Below are 12,727 nucleotides of genomic sequence, written 5' to 3' on the forward strand. Positions count from 1 at the left end.
TCAAGGCTATGGTTTTTCCCGTGGTCATGTATGGATGTGAGAGTTGGACTGTGAAGAAAGCTGATCGCCGAAGAATTGATGCTTTTGAACTGTGGTGTTGGAGAAGACTCTTGAGAGTCCCTTGGACTGCAAGGAGATCCAACCAGTCCATTCTGAGGTAGATCGATCCTGGGTGTTCATTTTAAGGACTGATGCTAAAGCTGAAACTGCAATACTTTGGCCACCTCATGCGACGAGTTGACTCACTGGAATAGACTCTGATGCTGGGAAATGTTGGGGGCTGGAGGAGAAGGGTACGACCGAGAATGAGATGGCTGGATGGCATCACCGACTCTGTGGACATGAGTTTGAGTGAACTCCGGGAGTTGGTGATGGACAGGGAGGCCTGGCGTGCTGTGATTCATGGGGTCGTGGAGAGTTGGACACGACTGAGCGATTGAACTGAACTGAACTGAACTGAATAGTGAAAAGGTGGGGATGGGGAACACTGAAAACAATAAGTATGCCGAATATTTGCCAGTTCAGATATACTGTCCACCTTTCCCCACGCCAACTCTTGTCCCACGGCAGCAGCTGCGCTCTCTGTTCTCAACATCAGCTGATTCTCTTGCTCTTTGATTTCTGGTTGGGTTTGGTCAGTGGTAAGCAGAAGCATGAGATTGGAAGGCAGAGACAGAGAGAAATTGGAAAACTGACGTCACAAGCCCCTGCCAGGCTGGGGTTGGGAGCAGCTGAAGTCTCCACCAAAGCGTCTATCTGGAGACCCTTTCTAATGGCTGCAGCTCTTCAGATCCTGGTAATCATGCTTTCCTCTCCCTCTTCAGGCTTGTGTGGCATGGCTCCTGGGTACTTGGCCATTGGTACTTGGTACATGGCTTGGTGTCCCTGGCCCTGAACTCACACTTGCAAAGCATCCCTTTATTAATTCTAGCCAGTGTATCAGTTGACTGGGTCACCTGCTTCCTATCAGAACCCCAACTGATACAATATGAAATGTTTATGGATATTTTAATACAGCCATATGATGACTATTATATATTCATTAAACATAATTTTTACAAATAATGCTTAATTTCATGGGGAAAAAAGTGCTCAGAATGGGTTTGGGGAAAAAAGTGCTCAGAATGGGTTTAAGGAAAAAGTGTAAAATGATAGCTAGAATATAATCTCAGAAATCCTCTGGAAGTCCAGTGGTTAGGACTCAGACCTTTCACTGTCCAGGCCTGGGTTTGATTCCTGCTTGAGGAATTAAGATCCTGCAAGTCATGCGGCATGGCACTCCCATACCCCCAAAGAGAAAATGATCTCAGTTTTGAAAAGAAAAAGTGTATGGAATATTCCTGTGTATAAGCAAATATTTAAAAGATTGGAAAAAATATACTGAACTATTAAGGACTTGTTTAATTGATATATTTTAGAAATGTTTAAAATATTTTCTTATTTATACTTGTCTTTGTTTTCCAAATTACCCATCATGAGGTTACATTACTTTGTAGTCAAATTTAAAAACAAGATTTTATTTATGTAAACATATGTGTCTGTCTATGAGGAGACACTCCAGTATTCTTACCTAGAGAATCCCATGGACAGAGGAGCCTGGCGGGCTGTAGTCCCTGGGGTCACACAGAGTAAGACACGACTGAGCAACTAAGCAGCAGCAGCATGTCTGTCTATATGTGTTATATATTTTTCTTCATCTAACATAAAAATGGTAGGTATAGTATAAGCCATACCATTGTCCTTAAAGTAAATTTTACCTCAGAAAATTATTTTTATTGTCTTATAATGTCATATGGTTTCTAAGCACTGAACTATCAGAGGAAGTGGGGTAAAAAATGTCATTGATATTAAGTGAAGATTTTAAGGAAAGAAATTACATAAAACTCTATAAAATTGAAATCTTTTAAGACTTGAAATAGAAGGCAATCAATCAAAACAGAATAACAATTAATAAAGTAATAACAGTTAGTCCTATTATTTCTATAGTACCTTTCATTCCCAAATCCCTTGTGCATGCAATAGTACATTTTCTTTCCCTAATAACACAAAGATAGCTTTTTGACCCCTCAGGAAATTTTTAGCACCATGCAACACTCTGAATTATCATCTGGAACCCACTTGCACATCTCCATTTTCAGAACTGACTGAATGTGACTTAAAGATACAGACTATAGTTAATATTGTTCAGAAAATCTTTAAATATATAAAGAGGAGCATTGTAATATCAATGTTCTGACTGTTTCATAGTCAAATTCATTTTCAATAAGACTGGAGATTTCAATGTTGCTCATTGAAAAAGCTATCAAATAATTAGGGCTAAATAAGGACTGGAAAAGAAATCAGAAAATGAGAGAGTAAAAGATAAGAAAAAGCTAGCCATCGTGACCTGATTAATACGATGCCGATTGCTGGAATTTAACTACTATATGATTAATGATCTAAATAACAAGGAGTAGAACAGATTCTTTGCCCAGGTTTTGTTTTGTTTTTTAATCTAAAGTTTTATTTCACAGTAGTGAAAGTGAAAGTCGCCCAGTTTTGTCTGACTCTTTGCAACCCCATGGACTATACAGTCCATGGAATTCTCCAGGCCAGAATACTGGAGTGGATTCAGTTCAATTCAGTTCAGTCGCTCAGTCATGTGCAACTCTTTGTGACCCCATGGACTGCAGCATGCCAGGCCTCCCTGTCCATCACCAACTCCCAGAGTTTACCCAAACTCATGTCCATTGAGTCAGTGATGCCATCCAACCATCTCATGAAACCTTAGCCATTGGACCACCAGGAAAGACCCTATCTAACACAATTTTGTATCAAATTTTGTGTTCTTGGTTGTGTCTTGTTTTATTTAAAGAATGCCCTAAAAACTTCATAAAACCTGGCTATATCTCTGATTATGATATTTTTTATACCTACACATATTTTATAAATATTTCACAATACACTGAATATTTACTAAAAATTGATAAGATGTTTCAAAAGAAAAAAACAAGAGCCAAGGTTTTGCCTTAGGAAATAATCCTGAGCAGCTGTTCAGTTTCAATTCCACTTCTAGGTTTTAGTTTCCTCCTGGTGCCTGGTTCCTTTGCGTGAGTGTGTGCTCAGTTGCTTCAGTCAAGTCTGACTCTTTACAATCCTATAGACTGTAGCCCTGGAAAAGGAAATGGCAAACCACTCCAGTATCCTTGCCTGGAAAATCCCATGGGCTGCAGTCCATGGGGTCATAAAGAGTCCGGCCCAACTGAGTAACTAACAGACAGACTGTAGACCACCAGGCTCCTCTGTCCATAGGCTTCTCCAGGCAATAATACTGGAGTGGATTGCCATGCCCTCCTCCAGGGGATCTTCCTGGCTCAGGGAGCAAACCCATGTCTCCTGCACTGCAAGTAGATTCTTCACCCACTGTGCCCCCTGGAAAGCTCCTCAGTTCCTTTATTCATACTTAATTCTAGTGTCTGTGTTTCTATTATTTCTCCTTCTCATTCTTCACCTATTATTCTACCATGTCTTCCAACACATGATCCTCCTTCATAGTCCCTAAAGTCTCATTTTTCTGTTCCAGTCCAGTCCCTGATTATGCGGCCATGCCTATGTCTGACCTGGTCTTGGGGAGAATTCCAGTCCCTTTCCAGAGACAGTGAATACAGGGAAGAGGTTACTTGCCTCCCTCCTACCAGCGTTATTTTTCATGAATACTAGTGGTACCACCTTTTTTCTCAGGCCCCAAACCCAGAATCCACTTTGATATTGCATTCTCTTTTACTTTCTACATCCAAACTAGTCTTGCCAACTCTTCATTTTTCCTTCCATTCAGTTTTTTCTCCACTTCCATCATTTGTTTTCAAAAGTTTCTTGCCAACAATATAGTGATGGTCATTATTTATATTGTCACTTTCTCTGATCCAGACACTGTGCCAAGTGTTTTACCCTTTATAGTCACAAAAACATGATGACAAAGATGCTATTATTATCCCTTAAAAATTTTTTTGTATGAGAAATTCAGCTTTAGAGATACGAGTAACTGGTCAAAAGTCATTCAGCTTACAAATGGCAGAGCCAAACATCTAATTCAGGATATTTGGCAAGATCCTAACTGTAACTATGTTAGTCACTCCACTATTTGCCTGATCTGCCTAAACTCTCACTTCCATATTTCTACATACTAACTTTCCAACAGGTTTCCAGTTTGGACAGGAAAAAGTTCAAACTTCATTACATTAACTCTAGAGCTAAACTTTATACTTTATATAATCATGCCCTCATCCATGCCCTTCTCCTTTAGCTAACCTTATTTAATTCCTACCTATACTTCAAGGAATTTCTCAGTTCTCACATTCTCTGGGGCGATTCCCAAGTCCTCAACCCATAACCATCTCTTCAGTTTCTTAACAATAATTGTCATATGCTGCTTGATATGTTTATTTCTTTTTATTATTTGTGAATTTATTTTTGCTTCTTCATATGATCATTTGTTTCATCCCCCATTAGTCTGAATAAGGATCCTAACAGATTTTTTTATTCTTCACAACATTATAGAAACCTTGTGTAGGAACTCAACAATTATATGTTGATTGATTTGCTAAATTTTCTACAGCAGACTCTTGGGTCTTATTTTAGTAATTCATAACAGTGATATATGAATTAATTAGAAGGGTTTTTAAATATGATCTTCTGGCACACTCCCCCCATAATGGACAACACTTCAGTGATGTCTCTCATTCAGGGCTAATCACCCCCCCAAAGCCACTGAAAAAGATAGTTTAACACTAGGGATTGAGTCATAGCATCAGGTGTTCTGGAGTTCCCAGAATATTTTTTCACTTCTTTCAAAGCAAATTGAAACTATTATTTTAAAAAAGAGCTTCAGACTAAAAGAAGCTAGACATGAAATGAACCTGAAAACAATCCAAAAGGTCAATTTTAAGGATGCTAAAGCAAACCCATAGCCTTGCTTTGAGTAGCTCTCAGGCTGTAAAAGACTTCTGGAAAGTTCAGTCACTAGAAACCAGAACTGTGCAAAGGGACAGAAGAAACTAAAGTGGCCAGCAGGTTGTACCATCCACAACATTTCCTATCCCCCGTCACACATCATGGCAAAGGCAGTCATACCTCACTTCAGTGATACCAAGGAGTTGATGGGAATGGGGAGTTGACCCCAGGGATTTCCATCAATGATTCTGTAGCTCCAGCAATATACTAATCTCTAGAAGATTGATGCTTTCTCAGACTTAAGCAGTGTGGATATAAGCGTCTTTAGAAAGCTTTGCTATTCATATTGACATAAAACATATATGAAGTAAAAATACTGCTTGCTATGCAAATTCAGCTTCCAGATCACTCCACTGTTTACCTTCCAGTCATTTTGTTGCCATTGAACCTATTCTATATTGAATTCTGGAGCTGCTCCAATGAATAGGCAAATTTGTGGCCATTGGTGTCAGGTCCCTTGCAATCTCTCTTAAGGAGGTAACACATTCTGTTCCATATTCAGTTTCTAAAATATGCATTGTTTTGGAATCACCAAGGTCCTTCCAGACCACTGATTCATCACCATCACTGAAAATCCCTCTTGTATGAAAGCTTACATCATCTAGATTTCCATCTTTCTCCATTTTCCCTGTCAAGTCCTCCAAGTCACATAACACAGTCTCAGGACAAAAACTTACCATTTTATTTTCTACTCTGTGCCTTATACCTTCTAAACAATTGCCCAACCAATAAACTACTCTCCTCAGTGTCCTCAATTGCAATGACTTTATTTCTGTTAAATTATGGCCACCTGGAGCTTCTTTACTTTTTAATTCTTACCTCAAAAGTTTACTTTTATGTCCATAATGTTTTATTTTTAAAATATTTATTTATTTGGCTCCACTGGGTCTTAGTTGCAGCATGTGGAATCTAGTTCCCCAACCAGGGATCAAGCTTAAGCCCCCTACATTGAGAGCATGAGGTTTTAGCCACTGGACTGCCAAGGAAGTCCCTGTTCATAATTTTCTATACTGGCTCCCACTCCCTATTGTTTTAGGGTTCTCCACAGAAATAGAATCAGTAAAATGTGTGGAGGGGTGGATGGATACATAGAGAGAGATTTATTTTTAAGGAATTCACTCATGCAGTTGTGGAGGCTGGCATGTCCAACATCTGAAGAGTAAGCATCTTAGTCCATTTAAGTTGCCGTAACAAAATGTCACATACTAGGTAACGTATAAACAACAGGAATTTGTTTATTGTGGTTTTAGAGGCTGGGAAATCCAAGATTAAGGTACCAGCATGGATGGATTCTTATGAAGGCCTCTTCCTGGTTCATAGCTGGTGTCTTCTTACTGTGTCCTCACATAGTAGAGGGGGCTAGGAATCTGTGTTGGGCTTCTTTCATTTGTTTTTTTAATTTTTTTTTTTATTGGAGTAAAGTTGCTTTACAATGTTGTGTTAGTTTCTGCTGTACAGCAAAGTGAATCATCTATACACATACATATATCCCCTCTTTGGATTTCCTTCCCATTTAGGTCACCACAGAGCATTAAGTAGAGTCCCCTGTGCTATACAGTAGGTTCTCATTAGTTATCTATTTTATACACAGTATCAATAGTGCATGTATGTCAGTCTCAATATCCCAATTCATCTATCCCCTTCCCCCACTTGGTATCCACGTTTGTTCTCTATGTCTGTGTCTCTATTTATGCTTTGCAAATAAAGTCAGCTGTAACGTTTTTTCCTAGATTCCACACATAAATGATATTATATGATATTTATTATTCTCCTTCTGACTACTATACTCTGTATGATGACTCTAGGTCCATCCACATCTCTGTGTGGGGCTTCTTTTATAAAGCACTAAACCCATCCATAAGGGCTCCATCCTCATGATTTAAGCACTTCCCAAAGTACTCACTTCCTAATATCCTCATCTTTGGGGATTAAGATGTCAATATATGAATTTGAGGGGTTCACAAACATTCAGACCATATCAGGAGAACAGCAGACTGGACACCAGGCTACAGTTTCAGTTCAAATATGAAGGCAGTTTGCTGGCAAATTCCCTTTCCCTTGGGGTAAGTCCGTCTTTTTCTTAAGGCGTTCAACTAATTGAATGAGACCCATTCTTATTGTTATTATGGAGGCTGGTGTACTTTTAGTCTACTGACGTAAATGTTAGGTTCAGTTCAGTCACTCAGTCGTGTCTGACTCTTTGCAACCCCATGGACTCCTGCATGCCAGGCCTCCCTGTCCATCACCAACTCCAGGAGTTTACTCAAACTCATGTCCACTGAGTCAGTGATGCCATCCAACTATCTCATCCTCTATCGTTCCCTTCTCTTCCCACCTTCAATCTTTCCCAGTATCAGTGTCTTTTCAAATGAGTTAGTTCTTCACATCAGGTGGTCAAAGTATTGGAGTTTCAGCTTCAGCATCAGTCCTTCCAGTGAATATCCAGGACTTATTTCCTTTAGGATAGACTGGTTGGATCTCCTTGTAGTCCAAGGGGCTCTCAAGAATCTTCTCCAACACCACAGTTCAAAAGCATCAATTCTTCTGCACTCAGCTTTCTTTACAGTCCAACTCTCACATCCATACGTGACCATTGGAAAAACCATAGATTTGAGGAGATGGACCTTTGTTGGCAAAGTAATGTCTCTGCTTTTTAATATGCTGTCTAGTTTGGTCATAACTTTTCTTCCAAAGAGCAAGTATCTTTTAATTTCAAGGCTGCAGTCACCATCTGCAGTAATTTTGGAACCCCCCGAAATAAAATCTGTCACTGTTTCCACTGTTTCCCCATATTTGCCATGAAGTGATGGGACCAGATGCCATGATCTTCATTTTCTGAATGTTGAGTTTAACTTAAATGTTAATGTCAACCCAAAAAAAAAAAAATCTTCACAGAAGCATCTAGAATAATATTTGGCCAAATATCTGTATATCACGACCTAGCCAAGTGAACACATAAAAATCACCATCTCACACTTGGTCTGTTCTTTGAACTCACCAAGGCTTCTTGTGGCCCAAGAGTTTCTGTTGATTGATTCCATTCTAGCTTTACTCCTTTCTCTTTCTTGGCTGCATGTGTCGACTTTGTGATTACTCTCAAAACCTTTTGCTCAAACCCCAATATGAATCAGTCATCAGTTATCAGTTCAGTCATTCAGTCATGTCTGACTCTTTGTGACCCAATGGACTGCAGCACACCAGGCTTCCCTATCCATCACCAACTCCTGGAGTGTACTCAAACTCATGTCCATTGAGTCAGTGATGCCACCAAACTATCTCATCCTCTGTCATCCCCTTCTCCTACAGACCTCAATCTTTCCCAGCATCAGGGTCTTTTCCAATGAGTCAGTTCTTTGCATCAGGTGGCCAAAGTACTGGAGCTTCAGCTTCAGCATCAGTCCTTCCAGTGAATATTCAGGACTGATTCCTTTAGGTTGAACTGATTGGATCTCCTTGCAGTTCAAGGAACTCTCAAGAGTAATGTCTCTGCTTTTTAATATGCTGTCTAGGTTGGTCATGGCTTTTCTTCCAAGAAGCAAGTGTCTTTTAATTTCATGGCTGCAGTCACCATCTGCAGTGATTTTGGAGCCCAAGAAAATAGTCTGTCACTGTTTCCCCATCTATTTGCCATGAAGTGATGGGACCAGATGCCACGATCTTAGTTTTGTGAATGTTGAGTTTTAAGCCAACTTTTTCACTCTCCTTTTTCACTTTCATCAAGAGGCTCTTTAGTTCTTCTTTGCTTTCTGCCATAAGGGTGGTGTCATAAGGGTTGTGCATATCTGAGGTTATTGACATTTCTCCCAGCAATCTTGATTCCAGCTTGCACTTCATCCAGCCTGGCATTTCACATGATGTACTCTGCATATAAGTTAAATAAGCAGGGTGACAGTATACAGCCTTGACATACTCCTTTCCCAATTTGGAACCAGTCTGTTGTTCCATGTCCTGTTCTAACTGTTACTTCTTGTCCTGCATACAGATTTCTCAGGAGGCGGGTCATGTGGTCTGGTATTCCCATCTTTTGAAGAATTTTCCACAATTTGTTGTGATCCACACAGTCAAAAGCTTTGCATAGTCAACAAAGTAGAAGTAGATGTTTTTCTGGAGCTCTCTTGCTTTTTCTATGATCCGACAGAATCAGTCTTAGGTATACATATATCCCCTTCCTTTTGAACTTCCTTCCCATCTTCCTCCCCATCCCATCTGTTTGACAGAAAACAAAAAAGTCTGTAAAGAAATTACCCTTCAATTAAAAATAAATTAATTTTTAAAATTCTTGATGACAAAAAAACCTTTTCTTCAAGTTTTCTGCCTTTTCTGATCGACATCACCTCCCTGTCACCATTACTATCACTTACTTATACTTACCTCCACTCCAACCACACCAAACAACTCACCACTCCAAGTATATACCCCAAATGGCACAGCCCTTGTTCCCAGGAATATCTTCTTATCATAACCAGTCATTCTCACCTCAGCTGAAGCATCAACAAGCCCTCATTCTTCTTTGCCAGGCACCGTGTATGCCTCCCTTGATTAAATAGCCTTGGATCTGTATTCATGCCTCCTGTAAAGCTATTGTTCTCATTACTTAATTCTGAGTCTCATCTGAATATTGATTTCATCTTTATGGTCATAATAAATGTGTAATAAAACATATCTGTCTTTAGGAAAGGTTGTTTGTACTTTTATGAACTTAAGTAAATTCTTTTGGTTCCATTTGTATATTAGATACAAATAATAACAATACCTACCTCACAGAGCCATTGTGAGGAATCCATAAGATTGTGAATATAAAGTACATAGAAAAATACCTGGGATCTAGTGAGCACTAAATGTATGGGAGCTATTATTTTTATAACTAGAAACTTCAGGTGTTTTTAACATCTATCAGCAGGGGTGTGCTGGAGCCAGCTCATTTGATTGTTAATATTTCATGAATTTAGAAAGTTGTTAAACCTGCCTATCAATAAAAATCAGATTTTATAAACTTAGAATTCAATAAATTATATCAAAAATAAAGGCCATAAAAACTCAAAACTCATCACATCACACTTACTTGATTCTCCTTGAGTATTATCTATGCCTTTGCAGTTTTGTAACTCCACTGTAGCAACATGTGGGCATGCCATGGGAGGGTGTACATCTCTTCCCAATTCCATTCCAGGGATGTCACGCCGGTAACTTGAAAATGGTCGAAATAGCAATGTTTCACCACAGAGAGTAGCTAATACTCCAAATCAGGCCCTGATTTATTGTGTATTGACTGTTTAGGCTAAAAGTAATGGAGAAAATGTTAATAATGTGAATTATGCCTCACAGTGTGTTGTATTGAGCACCAAAGATGAAAGAGGTTTCAATTTAATGAATATAGCTGTTATACAAGGGTTACATCTAGTTCAGAGATAAATCATATATCAGAGTTCATAACAAAACATTTATTGGGAAAGAGGTACCAGGTTGTAATGTATTTTGTCAAATCATGATTTAATTACATAGAAGAGTTCTGCAAAAACTAATAGAAGCCCTCTGTGGGAATCAGTTGGATATGTGAAACTGACAAAAGATCATTGCTTATTTTGCTATTATTTATAACTTGTATACTATGTATTCTTTTTTACATTTCTTTATATATGTAAACCCTTAAAGCTTTCGTCAGCATTGCAGAAAATAATGATCTTAGTTCTGCAAGTATCCATTTATGCGTGTATGTGTGTTCAGTCACTTGAGTCATGTCAGACTCTTTGTGACCCTATGGACTATAGCCCGCCAGATTTCTCTGTCCATGGGCTTCTCCAGGCAATAATACTGGAGTGGGTTGCCATGCTATCCTCCAGGGGATCTTCCCAACCCAGGGATCAAACCTGTGTCTCCTGCATTTCCTTTATTGCAGGCACATTCTTTACCACTGAATCACTGGGGAAGCCCTTATATATGTAAAATTAATAATAAACTTATGTACTTAATAAATTTATAATAAACATATATATACACTTAGCTCACACTTATATATATGTACATACATGCACACACACACACATCTATTTTTCCTCAGAGGTTTGTTGTGAAACATTTACCAGCACACCACTGCCTTCAAATTTTCTTACAAACCAAAGGGTAAAAAAAGAGAAAAATAGTTTTACCATGGCAGGAAGTTAGTGAAAGTAGATGGTGAAAAGGAAAAATGGGTATCACCTTAAATAAACAATGGAATCATTCAAATGAGAATATATGAAATTAGTAATAAGCTGCCTCAAACTCAGAAGCTGAAAATCATGAGTTTTGTTTGTTTGTTTTTATTACTTATGAATCTACATTCTCATCACCTGATTCAGGTTTGGCTGGCCTCACAAAGCATCCACAATCAGCGGGGGTATCGATGGGACTTCACTGGTCAAGGATGGCGTCACTCACATTTCAGGCCATGGTCTGGCTGTGGGCTGGGGTGATAGGAGTAATTGGGCTGAATAACTTCATCTACCAACAGGATAGCCCCAGACCATTTTCATACCATCTAGACAAGATTAACATGAGGCCTAGGCTCGAAAGTGGCATAAACACTTCCTCCTCGGTGTGTTGACTATGGCAAGTCACAAATCTAGCTCATATTCAGAACAGAGAAATGAAGTCCACCTCTATTAAGAGGGAGTCTGTGAATTCACTTTGCAAACAGGGTGGATATAGAGAGGCATGAGCAATTGGGTCATCAATTTACCACAGTGTTTTCTGCCATCTCAATACATTCTTCTCTCAGGATAAAGTTGAAATACTATTTACCTTGGTTAAGCAGGTGAATGGGGTCAGGCCAGCTGTAATCAAACAAAAATCCTCTTTGGTTTTGGACTCTGGTCCTGCACTCCTGGGACTTCCCTGGTGGCTCAGTCAGTAAAGAATCTGCCTGCAATGGCTACCCACTGCCGTATTCTTACCTGGAGAATCCCATGGACAGAGGGGCCTGGCGGATTACAGGGGGTCAAAAGAGTTGGACACGAGTTAGTGACTAAACCCCATTGCCTGCACTCCATCCCCATTTTCTGAGTATTAGCAAAATATCTAGACCTAATCTGAAAGTGAAAGTGTTAGTCCCTTAGTCATGTCCAACTCTTTCTGACCACATGAACTGCAGCCCATGAGGCTCCTCTGTTCATGGAATTCTCCAGGCAAGAATGCTGGAGTAGGTTGCTATTCCTTTCTCCAGGGGATCTTCCTAACCCAGGTCTCCTGCATCACAGGCAGATTCTTTACCATCTAAGCCACCAGGAAGCCCAATATGGACAAAATAGCTAAAATTCAGTCATTCCTCTATTCTCCAAAATGGAGATTCCTCCATTCTCACACAAAAAAAGTCTATACATTGTAAATAAGGAAGTAGAATCAAATTATAGAGGAAAATTTTAAACAGATTTAATAGAATTAAGGAAAACAATTAAAATTTAACATCCCAAACACAAAGAAAATGCCCAAAATGCCATGAATTTACAAAGCAGAAGTAGACACTCAAAATAAATATGTAAAGGGGAAAGAAAGGAAGGGGAAAAATTGATTGTTTTATTTCCAGATAGAAACCCTAAGGTGAAGAAGCAGCTACACTGTTATAAAACCTTCTCTCTGGTTTGAATGCCCTTACCAAAATTTGTAAATTATATATTTACTTATTGGTTGGTGGTTTTGTTGATTCCTGTACACCTGGCACCTAACATAGTATCTGACACTACAAATACTGTAAATACTTAAA

The sequence above is a fragment of the Moschus berezovskii genome, chromosome 10, assembly GCF_049115385.1.
Source record: "Moschus berezovskii isolate FMDL1 chromosome 10, NW_MosBer_1.0, whole genome shotgun sequence".
In the NCBI taxonomy this organism is placed as follows: domain Eukaryota; kingdom Metazoa; phylum Chordata; class Mammalia; order Artiodactyla; family Moschidae; genus Moschus; species Moschus berezovskii.